Source organism: Emydura macquarii, unplaced genomic scaffold (assembly GCF_026122565.2).
Source record: "Emydura macquarii macquarii isolate MOO-44397 ecotype Brisbane River unplaced genomic scaffold, CSIRO-AGI_Emac_v2 contig_1790, whole genome shotgun sequence".
Lineage (NCBI taxonomy): Eukaryota > Metazoa > Chordata > Testudines > Chelidae > Emydura > Emydura macquarii.
Genome location: NW_027131927.1, coordinates 22,828,842 through 22,846,543, shown reverse-complemented (window position 1 = coordinate 22,846,543; position 17,702 = coordinate 22,828,842). Strand labels below are relative to the sequence as shown.

The 17,702-nt window shown below is 38.5% G+C and overlaps 1 protein-coding gene across 5 annotated transcripts in view; it reads right to left on the bottom strand.

Annotated features, from left to right (window-relative positions):
- Positions 1-17,702, bottom strand: part of ARHGAP24 (Rho GTPase activating protein 24) — a 463,741-nt gene that overhangs the window by 329,711 nt on the left and 116,328 nt on the right. The window contains exon 1 of one of the 5 annotated variants that reach the window (XM_067557110.1): positions 16,871-17,349. The exons of 3 other annotated variants lie outside the window; for them this stretch is intronic. The gene's annotated coding sequence lies outside the window, so the exon portion shown is untranslated. Of the gene's footprint in view, positions 1-16,870; positions 17,350-17,702 lie in introns of those variants that run through there. One more of the 5 variants, XM_067557115.1, reaches the window with a different exon arrangement.

Here is a 17,702-nt window from a genome sequence, read left to right as displayed (position 1 = left end):
GGATAAACATCTAGGGAATCCTAATGTGAAAGGATGATTTTGTTGTGGCAGCTTCAATTACAACAACACTGAAATAGTGGAGTTTTGATTTTTTTTAAAGCTTTGCAAAATTGTTGCATTTACCACCTGCGCTCCCCCTTAAAAGTAATAATAGTTTCAGGGTATTCCCTTACACAAGGTGATGTACACAATCCTGGTTTGGAAGCAAAGCTCCTGCCATTTTTCTATGCTATTCTGAAGAGAACAATGTCAAATATTTCCCAGCCCCTTGGCTTTCTGCATACATGTATTACCATCAGCAACTAGGATCTTATAAATCACCTCTTTTAGTCTAAGCTAAATATTGCCATTTTTTCATCTTACAAAGCTGTGAAGTAGTCCTAGCAGTGTTTAAGTTGGTGGTGGGATGCTGGGGGGAAGGTTAAGCAGGGGTCCATATTAAAAACAAATTTAAATATCCACGGCCAAAACTTTTAGACTCTCCTGAACTCTACACTTCATATGTTAAAGTAGATCTATTTGTACATACAAAAATGCATTTTACAAATTTATATCATTATTAGATAGCATGCCTAGTAACCTGCTTGCATATATGTACAGTTACCCAACTTTAATAATGGGGTAGTGGTGGGGGGGATTTTGTGTGGGAAATGGATTTATTTTGTCAATATTCTCCATGCAATTAAGATAAGCCAAATTTTCAAAAAATAAATGTCACTGAGAAAGCCAAACTAGATCTCTCCTTATATCATATTGGATTCCAAAACCGGATCTCTAACTAAAACTACAGTAGAAAGGTATCAGGCAGTATTTTTCCCTATTTAATAAATAAAATAACGAGGGAAATGGTGATGTCTATTGGTTCAAACGAGAAACAGAATAAAGAGTCTCAGGTTCTATTCCCACTTCTGCCACAGATTTACCATGTGATAAATCATTTAACCTCTGTGCCTCAATTTACCAGTCCATAAAATGGGAATGCCACCACTTTCCGCACAGAGATGTGATGATTCATTATTTAATGTTTATATGAAGCATTGCAATTCTCCAGTAAAAAGATGCTAAGTATTAGTTACTATAAATTACATTTCAAAATAAAACAAATGAAATTGTCTTATTTTCCACCACAATATTCCCGAGTTACAAATAATAGTCACTGTTTTAAAAAGGAATGTCTGAAAAACAATTCCGTTTCACAAAACATTTAGCATTCCACATCAAACAGAGCAGGAATTTGAACCAGTCTCTTCCAGGTCAGTGCTAAAACCATCAGCTGACATACAGAAAATGTCTGCCCCTCTGTCTCTTTCAAATGTCATCCTTTACCTGCAAAGCCTTCCTGACCAAAATATTTGTTGAAAACCATACATTTCTGTATAACTTTTTAGTTTAGATGAAATGGCATTTTTCAATGGAAAAGTGTTTAGTCAAAAATTTTTCTACCATTTTTAGTTTGGAAGTCACTCTCTGAAGTTCCCAGTGAAAGTTTAACAAGTCAGTTAAAAGAGTGACATGGTGGCATCCTATGAGGATTTCCACAGTTCTTTACTGTTTCAGCCATAGTAGCTTTGAAACTCTTAGCAAATGATGAGCTAGCCAAGAAACACAGCAGATATAGAAGAGCCCCCTTTTTGTAAAATTTTCAGCGAATGACCCTTAGATTCAAACTGTTTACCAATATCAGTTTCCATAAAAATTGTCTAAGCATCCAAATTCAAAACTGGAAGAGTCATTCAAACATCCCTGCTTCTAAACATACTCTCATGTTTTCATTCTGGAGAAAAGAGCCTAGCTGTTATCAGAAATGCAATCACAGAAATGTAGGGCTCAAGGGGACCTCCAGAGGTCATTTAGTTCATTCCCTGCATGGAGGCAGGATTAAGTATACCTTGACCATTCCCGTAATTCCACTAAAAGAAAACACAATGCTATGTCAATGATGTACCCAGAACAAGAAGTGCCTGATCTTCCATTGCCTTGCCTTTTCTGCAGTCATTTACACTTGCAAAAGTAAATCACTACCAAATCAGAGTTCTCCACTCATACTGGTGGTAGAACTTTACACTTGCTTTCACGGGTATCCATGACTACACAAGGTATACAGAAGTGCAGGATCTGGTCTCAGGAAACTGCTGTGAGCCAAGAAGGAGATCAAGCAGAGTTGTGCTATAGAGCAAAAGGCACAACTTTGTTTACTAAATACTGCATAACCAGATGATTATCTATTTGATGCCAAGCTATATAGATTCATAGATTCCAAGGCCAGACGGGATCATGGTGATTATCTAGTTTGATCTCACGTATAACATGAATTATAATATAATTACATCCTAAAAACTACATTAAAAGAATGTTGCAAAAAATTAAGAACTCACAAATTAGGAAATTCCCAAAAATAAGGTTGTCTGTGCAAACATATTTATCATAATACAGTTTTTAATTACATGATCATATACTTCCCACTCCCCCCCCCCCACAGGAGGACCCCACAGGATGTAGGTATTTAGTATTACTTTTTATCTTCCACATTTAATGTGTGGCCATACTTTATTTCATTCACACTATCCAAACTACACAACCTTGAATCCTTCCCTGAGCAATGACCATTGTGTGCACTGAATATAGGAAGGGGTTGGGGGTCGTGGACAGTGTCATAATGTAGGTGTACAAGAGGGTCGAATTAACGTTGCCTGGGCAACCATAACTCTGGCATTTCCTAATTTTTCAGTCCTTGACACTGCAACCGTCATGTTCTCTTAACATATTTTTAACGAAATTTCCCTTTTTTGTTTAAAAAAACCCTGAAAAAATAAACTCCTTTATGTAGAATCATCCTGCCTCCAAGTTGGGAGTGGGTTGAGACCCTAGTGCTACGTCTACAGTGCAGCTGAAAGTGTAATTTCCAGCCTAGGTAGACATACCGATGCTAGCTGTGACAGAGCAAGAGTTCTAAAGACAGTAGCTGCAGCTGTACAGATGACAGGACAGGTTAGCCACTCTGAGTACAATCCTGTCTGAAACCCTAGGTAAGTATTTGGGGCAGCTAACCCGTGCTGCCACCCAGGCAGTCACACTGCTATTTTTAGCATGCTAGCTCAATCAGAGTTAGCGCACGTATGTCTGGCCAAACTGGAAATTACACCTCCATAGATTTATGGCACAGACCTCTGTCACTGCAGCTAACGGAGCAACTGATAGGAGGATAACCTGCTACTGCTATGTGGGCCAGTCACAAGGGAGGTGACATAAATCCACTGGCAAAGAGTAACATCTATTTGCTAACTGCAGAGGAAAGTGGACAAATTGAGAACTCCTGGGCTTAATACTCCCCGACAGAATCTGAAGTTATCTAGCGGCTATAAACCTTTACGCCCCTGTGCCCCAAGCCTGGTCTCTGTCAACTTGTCTATCCAGTCCACGCAGCTCTTGCCCTCACTCTTGTGCTGCCCCCACTTCCTGCCACCTCTGCTTCAACAACTCCCCACCACAATTTCTCACCTTTCCGCATTCCAGAGTAGCTGCTTCTTCCACCTTCTCCTAACTGCCTGGGCTCTAGCAGTGGGAGCACTGAGCACACGAGAGAGAGAGAGAGAGAGAGAGAGAGAGAGACTGAGACTCTCTTTGTTAGCATCATTGTGGCCCCAGCTGCTGAGAGTAACTGCAGGGAAAATCCTGCTCAGCCCCTTCAGCCTTGGGCTAGAGCATGCACATAACTTGGCCAACTTTGGGGCAGCTTTCCTGGGTATGAAAATTTTTTCAGGAGTATGAAGAATGGCACAGCCCTGACTTTAGGACATTCACTGCCCAATTTCAAAAGTATCTGTTCTAGAGCATGGAGTTGCTAGCAGTTCTCAGTGAAGTAGAAGATCTGTTTTAAAACGGGCAAAGCAATATATTTTCTCTAATCTTTTTCTGAATCATTGTAGCTGAAAGTTCCCAAAAATGTTCTGCCAGCAGAAGACATCTAGCATAAAAAATTTCAGCCTGAACAATTAAAGTTTAGGAAACTTACAAGTAACGGAAAACAGTCTTATACTGGGAATCTCCAGACAACTCTAAGAGGTGGCACTACCAGCATCACCTATTTTTCTCATCTCAGATAGCTGGGGTTAATGTGCATAGCTATCTTATATATATATATGATTTATTTAGCATACATTAAGTCGCACGTTAGCCTTTTCTTGGATAAGCTAAATAGCTTGACTGTATATCTCGCTATAAGGCATGTTTTCCAAACCTTGAATTGTTCTTGTAGCTCTTTTCTGGACCCTTTCCAATTTTTTGAAGTGTTGACACCAAAACTGGACACAGTATTCCAGTAATTATCTCACTAATGCTATACACAGAGATAAGACCACCTCCATACTCCTACTTACTATTTCTCTGCTTCTATGACCAAAGATCATGTTTCACCTTCTTAGCTACTGCATTGAATGCAAAGATCATATGCAATTGGTTATCCACCATTATCTCTAAATCCTTTTCAGTATCACTGCTTGTCTCTAATCTTATAAATGTGACCTACCTTGTTTGTTCATAGATATATAACCTCTGCTTTCACTATTAAAATGCATGTTATTTAAATGTGCCCTCCTTACCAAGTGATACAGATTCGTCTGCATAACCTGCCCCTTCATTTACCAGGCCACCAATTTGTATCATCTGCAAATTTTACCACTAAGGATTATTTTTATATTTTCTTTGAGATTATTGATAAAGATACTGAACAACATTGGGCCAGGAAAAGATCCTTGCAGGACCCCATCAAAAGAACACCTCCCATTGGATGACTACTTCCCATTTATAATTACATTTTGCCCTCCATTAGTTATCCAGTTATTAATCCATTTAATATGAACTACATATTTTGTACATAACACTAACATTTATTTTAATAAGGATGCCATACAGGGTTAAAAGTCAAAGATCTTACAGAAGTCTGAATGTATTATATCGACAGTAATATTTATCAACCACATTTGTTATCTCATTAGATAAAGTGGGACGTTAAAGGCGTAGAGGAGGGAAAAGGAAGATGGTACAACAGGGTAATGTTTCCCACATTAGTTCATTGGGGGGGGTCCTGTGTGGCACACTGACACATTGTGAGGATGAGTGGCACACTTGCCTCGCTCAAACTGCGCATCACTATAAGACAAATTTTATAAAATTTAACAACTTTCTCCAATGCTCTTGACACACAACTACTTTCCTTGAGCCTCACAAGCACAAATTCTTTCTTCCTTTCCCTCAAACACGACCAAAAAATGTAAGTCCCATTCTACATTCATACTGGAGTTCTTTAGAGTCTCACAGAGACTAGTGAAACATAACACTAGCTTTGGTCTACACCATTTTGATCACTTTGATTTGGGAGGGGTGGGAAGAGAGAGGGAAGTAAATTGATTATCTTAGCATGGAAAGATGGAACAGCACAACATACTTGAGACAATACTGATGTACCAGCTAGGGATATAAAAGGATGAAAACTGGCAGCAATCGGCCTGGATAGACAGAATTGAGGTACTTTCACAACTCATATCCAAAATACCTTTGCATTGTCCTCAGATGGAAGCAGTCTCTTTCCTGCAGGTGGTCATATAAAGAGTATATTGTACCTTATAGCTTTTACACACCAAGGTCAAAGAAAAGAACTCCCAGGCTACCCTGACCATTTTTAATCTTCAAACTTTAAGTAGGTAAAAGCCACATTGATAACCTTTCATGACTAACGTTCTCAGTCTGGTATAGATAAAATAGCATGAGCAGCTGCAGTACAAGCTTCACCTACACTTTATCAATAGCATACTTCAAACCTGACCTGGAGGATTCTCTCCAAAGTGCTAAGAAGGCAGCTTTTCTGGAGAGCCCAAACCACCAAACTGGTGTATGGTTGTGTAGTTTGGATATTCCTTTGAAAGAACACTTGGCTACTGGTCCTTTCCCCCAAGTCTTTGCTGCAGAGGAATCCACATATATCATTAGTAAAAGCTGGAGGGATGGGAGGGAGAGAAAGAGTGGAAGTCTATAGATAAAACAGTTTTGTTACTTTATCTGCTTCTTCCTCTGAGGTTTTATTCAATAAAAAAACTGAAATTAAATAAAATAAAAAAACCTCTTTTTTCTTATTGTTAAAACAGAATGCAGAGAAAGTACGTTCCCTGCTAGTCATTAAAGAACTAGAACTTCAAAAAGTCCAGTAACCTGAGAGGAAAAGATTGCCCATGATGGAAAAATATATATTTAAACTGAGCATTATAGTTTTTTTTTTTGTTTTTTTTGAGTAGTTCAAGATTACATTTAATATGACGTGTGTAGATCATCTAGTACAATGAAGCCCTGGCCCCAGATTGGGTCCTATAGGAACAACCACAATACAAATCAACGGTAAGACTTCTGACAGTATATTCAGTTTAGAGCTCTACTTTTAAAAGACAGGACAAAAGATAAAAGAGACTTGCTGATCTACAATATACATCAATGACAATTCACTGAAGTATCAGATCCTAGTATAAAAAGAAAATATTTAATTTTTTTCCTCAAAGAGGATGAGCCGAATCTCTTTGAGTAATAAGGCAAGCTACGACTTTCCACAAGCAAATCTGACTAAATACCGAATATGCCACCTTCGGGGCTATTTCACTTACCTTATGTTTTTCAGATACAGGAAGAGTTCTATAGAGAAGGTGTTATACAGATCGATTTTCCTCATGCCACACATCAAATCCTAATAAAAAAAGCCTTCCCCAGTAAACTGGTATCCAAGTCTTTCACACTAAAATTTTGCTCTCAGTCATACCTATGCAACCCATTAGCTTCAGTGGGACTTCACAGCTGTAACTGAAGGTAGCATTTAGTTCCTCAACAACTTGTTTCTAATACTGTACTACAAAGGTGATTTCAGTTGATACAGAGTTTGTGTGTGTGTATGTGCACTTTTTTTCCAGGAATTTTATAGATTAATAGCATTCCATGGACTTGCATCATAGTCCTATTTACGGATGAGGCAGCTGTGTTGCTTAAAACACCCTTCAAAATACTTCCAAACAGACTCCCCTTTCAAATAGATCGAGATTTGATATTTGGAAATGATTACAAGTCAAGCAGCACAAAGCTAAGCTTGTCAGAAGAAAGATAGGCAGATATATTTCTAACACAATATTCTAAGGATCCTTCTGCCAGAAAGGCAATAAAGAGGTTTGTGGAGAGTCTCATGGAAGAGTTAAATGACAGAAGAAAAGCCTCTGGCAAACTCAAGACAAGAAAATTCGACCGAGCCATTTGAGAAATAATTAGCTCACACCCCTTTTTCTTTGTGCATAAATGCAACCCTAATTATTCTGCTGACAATTTACTGGTCAATCCACAGTATCAGGGAATCAGTCTCTTACATGGAGCTGGACCTATTCCTTGCTATCTTTGACTGACAAGAGCTCACTAAGCTCTATCTTCTGTGTATTCAAAATAAAATCTGAAATCCAGCAAATGACTTCCCTATGAAATTCATCTGTAACAATCAATATTTATACCCCATTATACCAGCTTCACCATGCAGCCAAGACTTTTACTGTATTGTTTCATTATCCTGAATTCATTTGGTATTCAGTATCATAGCACAGATTGTAAATTAATTCATTTACTGGGTATTTCCACCAGGTATTTCCCTTTAATTTCACAGTAGTTCATGGACACTTAAAGCAACTATGAAATCTTTACTGTGTAGTCAGGTGGAGATATAGTAAAAAAAAATCACAATTAACATGTTTTTGTGGCTAGAATAGCATTCTCTCTCACTCCTTAAAAGAATAAAAACCAGCAAAACTCACGATTCACAGCTTTCCTGTTCTTGCTGGAAGATGAAGGTATCAGAAGCAGCGTCCCAAGAGTGACACCGTCAAACAGCATGCAAATGTCTGAAGGGAGTCTAAGCATTTAGGATTCTCTGTTTAGTGTTAGCAAAAGACCACCTTTGCTGAACTGATGTTCTGCACTTTTCAAATTGCCTGGTAAAGGTATCTGAAGCAGCGTGTGCCTGCATTATACGGCATTGCTGCATGAAGGCTTAATCTTGTTACATGATAAATAGTCCCAACCATATGTGCCATGTGGTGCACATTCAACTTGCCGCGCTATCCTTTCCTGGTGTCAGCAGAGAGGCATTGTGAGCCCTGTGAACAGTGTCCTCAGGCCAATGACAAGAGAGTGAGAGGTACATACACGTGGGAATTCAGCACATATTAAACAAAGGAGGACTCAACAGCAAACAGTGAGGGAATATAAGTGATGCACTGACAGAACTCTGTCTGGCTCTCAGATTCACATAACAGCCTGCACAACCACCGCCGCCTACCTCCTCCTCTACGCTTCTTCCCCTCACATCTAACAAAATGATTTGGCTGACAACACAAAGCTTAAAATGATTAACACCGATTTCTCCCATACAAGGTCCCTGCTAACCAAAGGGCAGTGTTAAGAATTGTTATAGAAGGTAATAGTTCTTTGTAATAAGGTGGCTGTCTTAAAGTTGAATTACTGTGAGAATCCAACTCAAATGTTTATGACATCCACATTCATTTCCAATAAATTCTTCAGGAGTAGTGCTATTACCAGAAATGTCAAAAAAATTAACTATTGGCTCATTACTGTAAAGAGTTACCAAAAAGAGAAAAAGAAAAAAAGATGGATTTGGTGTGGATCACTTTTTTCTCTGCTAATGCAATGCTGGGTAGCACTTTATATGTAAAACTGGAAGGATAAGATTTTTTTTTAAATGGTAAATGTTGATTTCACCATACACACAAAAAACAACAAAAAAACATTTCCATTTATAATGACTGAAATTTAGAGACAGGCGAAGAAAGAAAAATACTACTTGAGAACTTACAGTTTGATTTAAGAATGTTTACTTTGTATATTTTAACATGTGATGTTGACAATGCGTATTTTAATGGTTATAAAGTGTAAACCTTTTGAATCTCAGCACCTACTATAATTAAATAATTATCTGACCCCTTCCCCCCCCATAATTTCATGCAATTTGAAAATTTAAAACCAATAAAAATTTTAAAGAGTGCTTTAAAAGAATCTGTTACCTTTGAAATCATATACAAAAATAAAAGTCAAATTCTGCCTACCCTATTTATACATATCAAATGCTCCTATCCACTCATTTGGGGTTGGATTGCCTCTTTGCAAATGTGCAGGGGGACAGATGTAAAGTCAATTGTAAGATTAGGGCCCATGTTTGTAAACATACTCCTACCCTAACAGTTAATTATAAATACATAATAAAGATCATTAGAGTTTTTACATACATCCCTGGATTTCAAAAGTGAAGCCCAGGAATGTGGTGGAAATCAGTTGGGGAAATATCCATTGGGCAGAGGATGTGGTAAAAATGGGGGAGGGATATCACCGATTTATATTCCTTTACTCTAATCCTAAATTTCTTTTGTGTAGAAAAACAGTTATTTAAAATAAGTGCACTCTATACAAGACGATGTCTCAATTTCTTGATGTTCACACATTAACATCCCTTAGGAAAGGAACCTAACAAAGCTTATCATGAATCTAAGTGCATACAAAGATGCAAGCTTTAAATACATCATCCAACATGTGCTTCTGGACATGAAGCTAGGTGGTACAAATATGTAGGTGCTGTGGTCTCTTAGGAGGTGCAGACTTTGAGCTCCAAGCTGATTTAAATGGGAGTTGGTGGCATTCTGCACTTCCCAGGATCAGGTCCTTACATAAGATGACCTAGTTGCAATAGTCCACTGTTCCATATTCTGTAGAGGCATTTACCAAGTTGCAGTATTGTCAGATGCAACTATTCAAAAGTCATGAGACTGGCTGAAACAATCAGAAATGTTGGATTCCTTTCTTTTGCCTTGAGATTTTAGGGTTCATGATTTCAAACTTTCCTCTAAAAACCATGGGAACTAGAAAATAACCTTTTAAACAATAAGAGCTGAGATTCTCACATATCATAACTCCAGGAACTGGGCTTTAAGAAATGCAACTTTTGTGATATTTGTTGTAATAAAATCATGAGTGTAAGTAATACTGATATTGCAAGACAAATTAAGCCAAACATTTTTTAGAGTGCAATTATAATATGTCTATAAGAATAGACATATTAGAACCAAATTTTAAAATTTGGTTTTAGTATGGTTTTGCCATGTCATGCTAGATGTTGTTTTATCTGGAACCCATTTTTAATACAAATTCTAAACTTGGTTAAAGGCCCTTTGTAAGAAGGACCCTTCTCATACTTGTCCAACAATAACTAACATCTAATACTCAATTTTACACTGCAATAAACAATCAGCAATTATTAATTGATCTTGTAATAAGTGTTAATAATCTTAGTATGATTTAATTTAGATTTAATAATTTAAAAAGTAGATATCAGAAATATAACTATGTAAAAATGGCACCATTCAGTTCCCTGTATTTCTGAGTTATATTTGCTTGCTTTATATCTATTTGCTGAGGAAAAAAGCAATGCAGGTGAAGTTATGACAGAGCAAACTGGATTCCATTCTGCTTCCTACAACAAGAATAAAATTAAATCCCAACTTTGCACCCCGTTATTCACATATGTTTACACGATCAGGGCCCTAGCTACTATGTTTGGACTCCAGAATCTTTATTATTGGCTATGTTGCATAAGCCAGAAAGAACCGTTTGCCTGTCCAATTGAGCTTACAGGGCTGGACTTTTTCCATTAACTTTAAACTCAGCAAATTTGACCTGGAAGTCACTGAGGTAGAATAGATACGGAATCCAACAATATCCTTCTTAAAGAGTCACAGTGATTATAATCACACTTTAAAGCTAGGTACCCATGTTTAATAGTATCCCTTTGTCTTGTGTTCTGCCAGAATCTTATTTATTCTGGCTCAAAACAAAGCTAACCAAGACTTAAAGCTTGCAAGCATTAAAAACAGTGAATTCTTATTTAACTTTGTATTTTTCCTTTCATGAACTGTAAGGCATAGTTTGTTTCTCCTGAGTCTGGTCCAACCCAGGCCTCGCAAAGAAATGTCTCCTCCCCCACCCTACATACACATTGCTGTCAGTTTACTGTACTTGTTTCTTGGGGCTGAGGGTGCACGTTAAGACAGAGCTGTGGGAACAGCTGCACAAATATTGCGAACTGCCAGCAACACAGTTACTTTCCATCATGCAGGTTTGTTTTGTGATTTTAAAACCACTTTACGGTGGATAACCCCAGTGACTATCAATGCATGCAAGACATGATGATTTTGATCTTATTCTCTCAGAAGAGAAGTAAAAGCTTACTTCAATCCCCTCTCCCCACACACACACAAAGTTACCTCTTACCCAAAAAATTTAGCTTTTTCCCTAAGTGTCTACAGGCTCCAAGATGTAATAGTTCATAGAGCAAATAGGCCTCTGTTCAGCTACCTATTTTGAACCACCAAAACCATTCGGGTATATAACTCATAGTAACCAGTGGATGCAGAGTGAGAGCTTTTCTTTCTGCATCATCATATTACATTTGCCAGCAACACTAAACCCCTGAATTACACAGCACATCTTCCAAATCAATACTCAGATCATTAAGTTGGGCAGCAGTTATATCAATTAAACTTTTTTTCATAAGCTGTAATTCAACTCACAATTATATCAGCATTCACATACTTCTTATACCAATGCTAGTATACAGAGAGTGTTCAAACAAAGTGTTATAAGTTTGTTTTATCCTGTTCTGGGCTATTCACCCATAGGTACAATTTTTATCTCTTGGTCACAGACCAAGTAGTTCAGGTAGATATGACTACCAATACCTTACAATAATAATTAACTAAACTAGAAGATCCAGTCCTAAATATACATTGTATCATTGTGGTATCATGGCATGCAAGCCTCTTTAAGGGTTGGCAGGTTTTTTAAATTTACCAGTTTCTGAATTTTTTTAAACAAAGTAAATTAACCCTCAGTCAGTGCTAGAATTAGAAAGATAGGGTCCCATACAGCTAAACTGCAGGACTTGAAGGGGAAAAGGCAAAAGTGACATTTTGCCATCTTTATACCATTCCCTGTACTTCAGGTGATCTAGTATTTCAAGCAATTTAGATCAACCTCAGACTGCTTTCAATAACACCTGGTTCCACTGGTCCTCCAAAGTGGCATTCCAGCAGCTGGGATGACTGGAGCAGGAATGCTCCAGTCACAACCTCTTTCCACCACCATGTCCTCTATATTACAGACTGTGAAGGTGGGTGTAGCACAGTCACTTAAACCAGCCTTAGGCCTGCTTTCCACTGCTTCTACAGGGCCAGGCCCGCTTCCACTGCTCCAGGTGGGCCATGCTCCACACCTGTGGAGATTATGCCACTATACACTAATAAAACAAGCTATGACCAGAGACACAGACAGAGACAAACATTAGTTGGGAATGAGCCTGGAACCTTTAACACCAAAAGCACATTTGTATCACCTGAGCTAAGAGGAAAAGCTTTGCTAGCTGTAAGCAAGCAGCAGGCTCTTATCCTAGCTGATGTCCCACACATAGGGCATAAACTCTTCTATCTTTTTAGGTCACATTGGTGTTTGCAAAATGCCAGCTGTGCAGTAAGAAGTTCTAGTTCAATTAGAATCCAGCTCTTTTGTCTCTGCAGGGCTCATCTCTTAGTTGTACTGTATAATAGCAGCCACAGAAATTTAATGTTGCTGTCATGGAATTTGGTCCTGTTATGCCCTGGAGTATATAAAACCCTGTCAAACTAACAGGATATCTATTCTGGTGAGATTACAAATTTTGCTGATAAAAGGTAACAGTGTTGAAGTAATAAACTTGTGTAAGGCATTTGACTTGATACCATACAACATTTCGATTAAGAAGCTAGAATGATACAAAATCAACATGACACACATTAGGTCTCAAAATGTAACTGTAAATGGGGAACTGTCACTGAATGGGGTGTTTCTAGTAAGCTCCCATAGGGGTCGGTACATGGGTCTATGCTATTTAACATTTTTATCAATGACCTAGAGGAAAAAAATCATTACTGATCAAGTTTACAGTTAACACAAAGATTGGGGGAGTAGTAAATGATGAGAAGAGCTCACCAATACAGAGCAAAATGAATCACTTACTAAAGCGGGCCTAAGCAAATATTATGCTTTTCAGTAAAGCCAAATAAAATCCTACACCTATGAACCAAGAATCCAGGTACATAATTAGTTTAGGAAGCATTGATTCTAAAGATTAGTTGAACATGAGCTTCTTGTGCAATGTTGTGGCTGAAAGGGTTAATGTGATCCTTGCATTCATAAATGAAAATCTCAAGTAGGAGTAGGAAGGTTACATTGGTTACACCTCCGTATTTGGTACAACTGATATTGGAATGCTGCAAGCAGCTCTTTCAGGAAAGAGCCATGAGAATGATTAAAGGATTGGAAAACAGGCCTTATACTGGAAGGCTCAAGAAGCTCAATCTATTTAGCTTACCACCAAAGAGAAGGTGACTTGATCACAGTCTATAAGTACCCACATGGGGAACAGCAATTTGGTAACTGAGGGTTCTTCAGCCTAGCAGCCAAAGGTATAACAAGATTCAATGTCTGGAAGTTGAAGCTAAACAAATTCAGACTAGACAGAAGGCATTCATTTTCAACAGTGATGGTAAGTAATCATTGGAACATCTTACCAAACATCATAGCGGGTTCTCCTTCACTGGAAATTTTAAAATCATGAGTAGATGTTTGTATTATACAGGAGGTCAAGTCAGACTAGAAGATCACAATTTTCCCTCCTGGCCTCATTATCAATGAATCTCTGTGAAATTAGTACACCACGACAGTTCAAAGCAGACAGGTATCCTTAGCATAAAACTTAGTGGGCATTAGAAAAGAAGCCAAAAAATGAATGCACATGGAAACAAAGGCCCTGATCCTTCAAGAAGCTCTCTGCAAAAAAGTCCTCAAAATAGAGTCCCAAATGCTTCCAGGAAACTCTTTCATGTGGGGAGTAGAGAGAGGAGGTTTGCCAACATGGAGTTCCTTAAAAGATCAGGGCTTCAGTAGGTCTCTCCAGGTCAGAGTTGAAGCATTTTTGTTTCATACTGGGGAAGCCTGAGCTGCCACCATCTGCTGCACCTGCTCTAAAGATAAGAAAAGCTTTGATTTGAGCATTAAAAAACCCCCCTTTTTTCCAACTTAAAAAAAAAAAAAGAGAGAGAGAGAGATTTCAGGGTGTGTGACAGGGTGACCTGGCATTCCTACACCCTACCTCCAACATGCATGCGCACACATGTGCGTATACATTCACATTCATTTTATTTTCCCTAGACTCTACGATTTGCAGCCATTCTAAAAACAGCTTTAGTATTTTGTGTCTCTTTAACCAAAGGCATTAACATCCATTCTTGTTACAAAATACATACATAGAAGCAAAGATATATGTTTATTTGCAGTTCCTGCTGTCTTTCTGCTACGAAGTATAGTTGAACAGATACTTTAGATTATACTGTTATTGCAACATTCTGCCCCTTCAGAGACTGACATTGTAGTGTTATGGATTTCTTTAATTGTCTGTGTGCTTCCCTATGGTAAGCAGTATCAGCCACCTCTTCCGCTTACAGCAGTAAGCATTACACCAAGACAGAAATATCATACAGTGAATGATGAAAACATACATAGAGACATGAAAAGAGGAGAGAGCGCATTTCTTTTCCTGATGGAAAATAAATGTATCACACTCAACTGCAAAGCGGATTAGGGCATTGAAATGCCAAGCTAATACTATAGTGAAAATGCCCAACAATCTGCACCCGCGGTGCTTTCTTATTCATGTCACAGAAAAGCATACCAGATTATCAAGAGTTCTGGGAAATAACATGTACTTCAAATGGCCAGTAGGTCACACTAGAAATAAATAAGGATACTGCTAGTAAACACAAACCAACCTCAAGTGAAAAGCACTAGAGTAATAGGATGCAAACCACTTTGTGCCACCTGCTGTGACTCATCTACACTTCCCATTTTTCCTACTGTATTTAAGATCACGTATTGAATAAAACCATGGTAGATCAAAGTCCTTGAAAGCTGTGTGCATTTTGTAGCTGTGTAAAGCTATAGAATCTCACAGGGGATTTGTTGTTGTTGATGCACCTAAAGACACAATCTCATTGCGAGTTCACCCTATTAGTTTTGCAGCAATTACCTTTAAGAGGTCTTATTTCCTCCTGCACTAACTCCATGAGCTTCATCTTCCTAGCAAAGGACAGAAGGCCAATGAAAAGAGCTGCAGGGCCAGTGGTACATCAGGATTCAAACCTGCAGCCACCAGACAAGTCCAGATTTTAGAAGTAATGTCCCAGAGCATCCCCCTTAAACCAGAAATGGCCTGGTGATGCATTCTATCTATGCACCAGGAAGGAGGGAGAGAGGGAGGAAAGCTGGTAGCTGGGACTCTTACACTATTGTCCTTGGGCTGACTGTGGGGCTTCTCTGGGTGGGCACCCACTTTAACCCCAATCTATCCCTGTGTAGCTTTATAGGAGGAGATGAACTGTAAGAAATGAAAACAACTGTGAAGTGAGACATCAGCATTCAATGAAAAAACAAACAGGCAAATAAAGCAACATGAACATGATGCCCAAAAAAGGGGGAGGGGAGAAGACTTGTAAGCCCATTTTGGGCTAAACTCACTGTATCATGTGCCATCCAATGCTTGGTGCAACAACAAAAACAACTGCATAGCTTAACATCTGAATTTCAGGGAGGATAAGTACTTCCTTCACTCAATAGCTTGCTCTCTCTCTCCGCCTCTGCTTATAATTATGGGCACGTGCATATCAGTTTTTGGTAATACTTTGTACTTATCTGTATATACCACAAGATTCCAATCAGTGAAGGCAGCACGCCTTGTTCTAGTTATGGCTAAATTCCCCTCTCTCATTTCTTACTACAGGAAACTCAACATAAATCAATTCCCCTTGAAACTAGAATAAAGTAATGTCTCTTTATAGGATACCTAATATTCTGGGTAACAAAAGTTATCCTAATAATGATGCATTGAATTCATCTAACATATCTAGATAAATTAGTCCTATTGAAGTCACTGTGGTTATACAATAGATTAATCTGGACCCTTTTTCTACATATGTATGATATGGGCTTTTGTGCCTACAAATGATCATGATGTTTATTTCTAGTCAATATCTAGTGAGGGATCTGACAACAACACATAGTAGGCAGCAAGTATCTTATACTAGAAATCCTATTTAACATTTGCTTTAAAGAAAACCCAAAACTCTGCAAGCATATAGCCATATTTCTGAGATGCACAAATATTTTATACAAGTCCAAAAAGAGAAAAAAATGCTGTAGCTCTCTTATCTTAAACACAAAACCACTTGGGTGGCTTTTAAACCCCCTAAAGATTTCTGAACTCTTTGGTGATTACAATCAAAGCATTTAGTATAAATTCTGCCCCAATGAGCTGTTATCTAGGAAAGTTGTATTCCAAACATTTGTGCTTAAGAGGAACATGCAATGAGAACCATTGGAAATCTGAAGATGAATATTAGCAGCGGAATTTCAGATCACGCAAAGAGCTTTTATTTTTATTTTTTTAGTCTGTAGTTAGATAACAGAATATTCTATTTTTATCCATGGGAAAAATAAAAAAAGGAACATTGTAACAAAGTTTGTAATTAAAAAATAGCAGCACAGAACAGAATCCTAGAAGCTGCCTCCCCCTCCAAGACAAGAACAGCATTGTCACAGCAGCTGCTGTGGCTGCTTCCTGGTTTGAACTCAGAGTTTGTCCTGTCAAAAGAACATACCCTTCTCCACAGTTGTCACAGACAAACTCCACTTTAATTCCACCTACCCTGTTTCCAATTGCAACGCTGATCCAGACCAGCAGCAACTCCAAAAAACAACTCCACCCGGTGTGAACAAGAAAGGAGAAAATAAAACAAAATGAAGTGCTCTACTTCCCACAAGTGGAGGAAATGTTCAGACCCATAAACGTGGTAGCTTCACAAGGCAGTTTCAGAAAGGAAATACAGTGGTGCTAAACTAAGTTGTCACCGCAGTGAAAAGTTTTTTCCTCTCGTCTCGTTCTTGAATGCTCAGACCATCTGCGACTGAGTCCCTGAGGACTCAGTTACCTTAATTTAGGAGCACTGCAATAGCACCACATGTACTTGAGAAATTCTAGCAGTCACACAAGATAGTCCAAGAAGTTAGAAAGAGTAATTGTGTATGGATGTGTAAATATACAGTCCAGGAGGCTGGAACAACCTCGCAAGGCCAGCCCTCAGACTCAGCCTTAGGTTTCAGATTTCATTGGCAACTGGCTGCCCCGAAACACACTAACAATACTGCTGTTGAGTCAGAGAGAAGCCCTTCTTAGCCATACAGCTCACTTCTCAGATATCTCTGGAACCCTGATTGACACTGCATCATCAGCTGCGCCAAGGTTCTCACAGCACTGATCATTAACTGTTTAATTACACTCACTGATGGCTGCTAAGTGTCCTAGTCCATGAATCTCATCCTGTTAATGAAAGCAACCTGCTCAATTTACCGGAATGCCTCCTTACATTGTGCTTTGCAGAGTATTATTTTTCAATTCCACATCTTGTATCACCACCTATACCACTTGGCTTATTTATAAAATCAGGCAACCCTACATTCATTACTGATCTTCAACATGC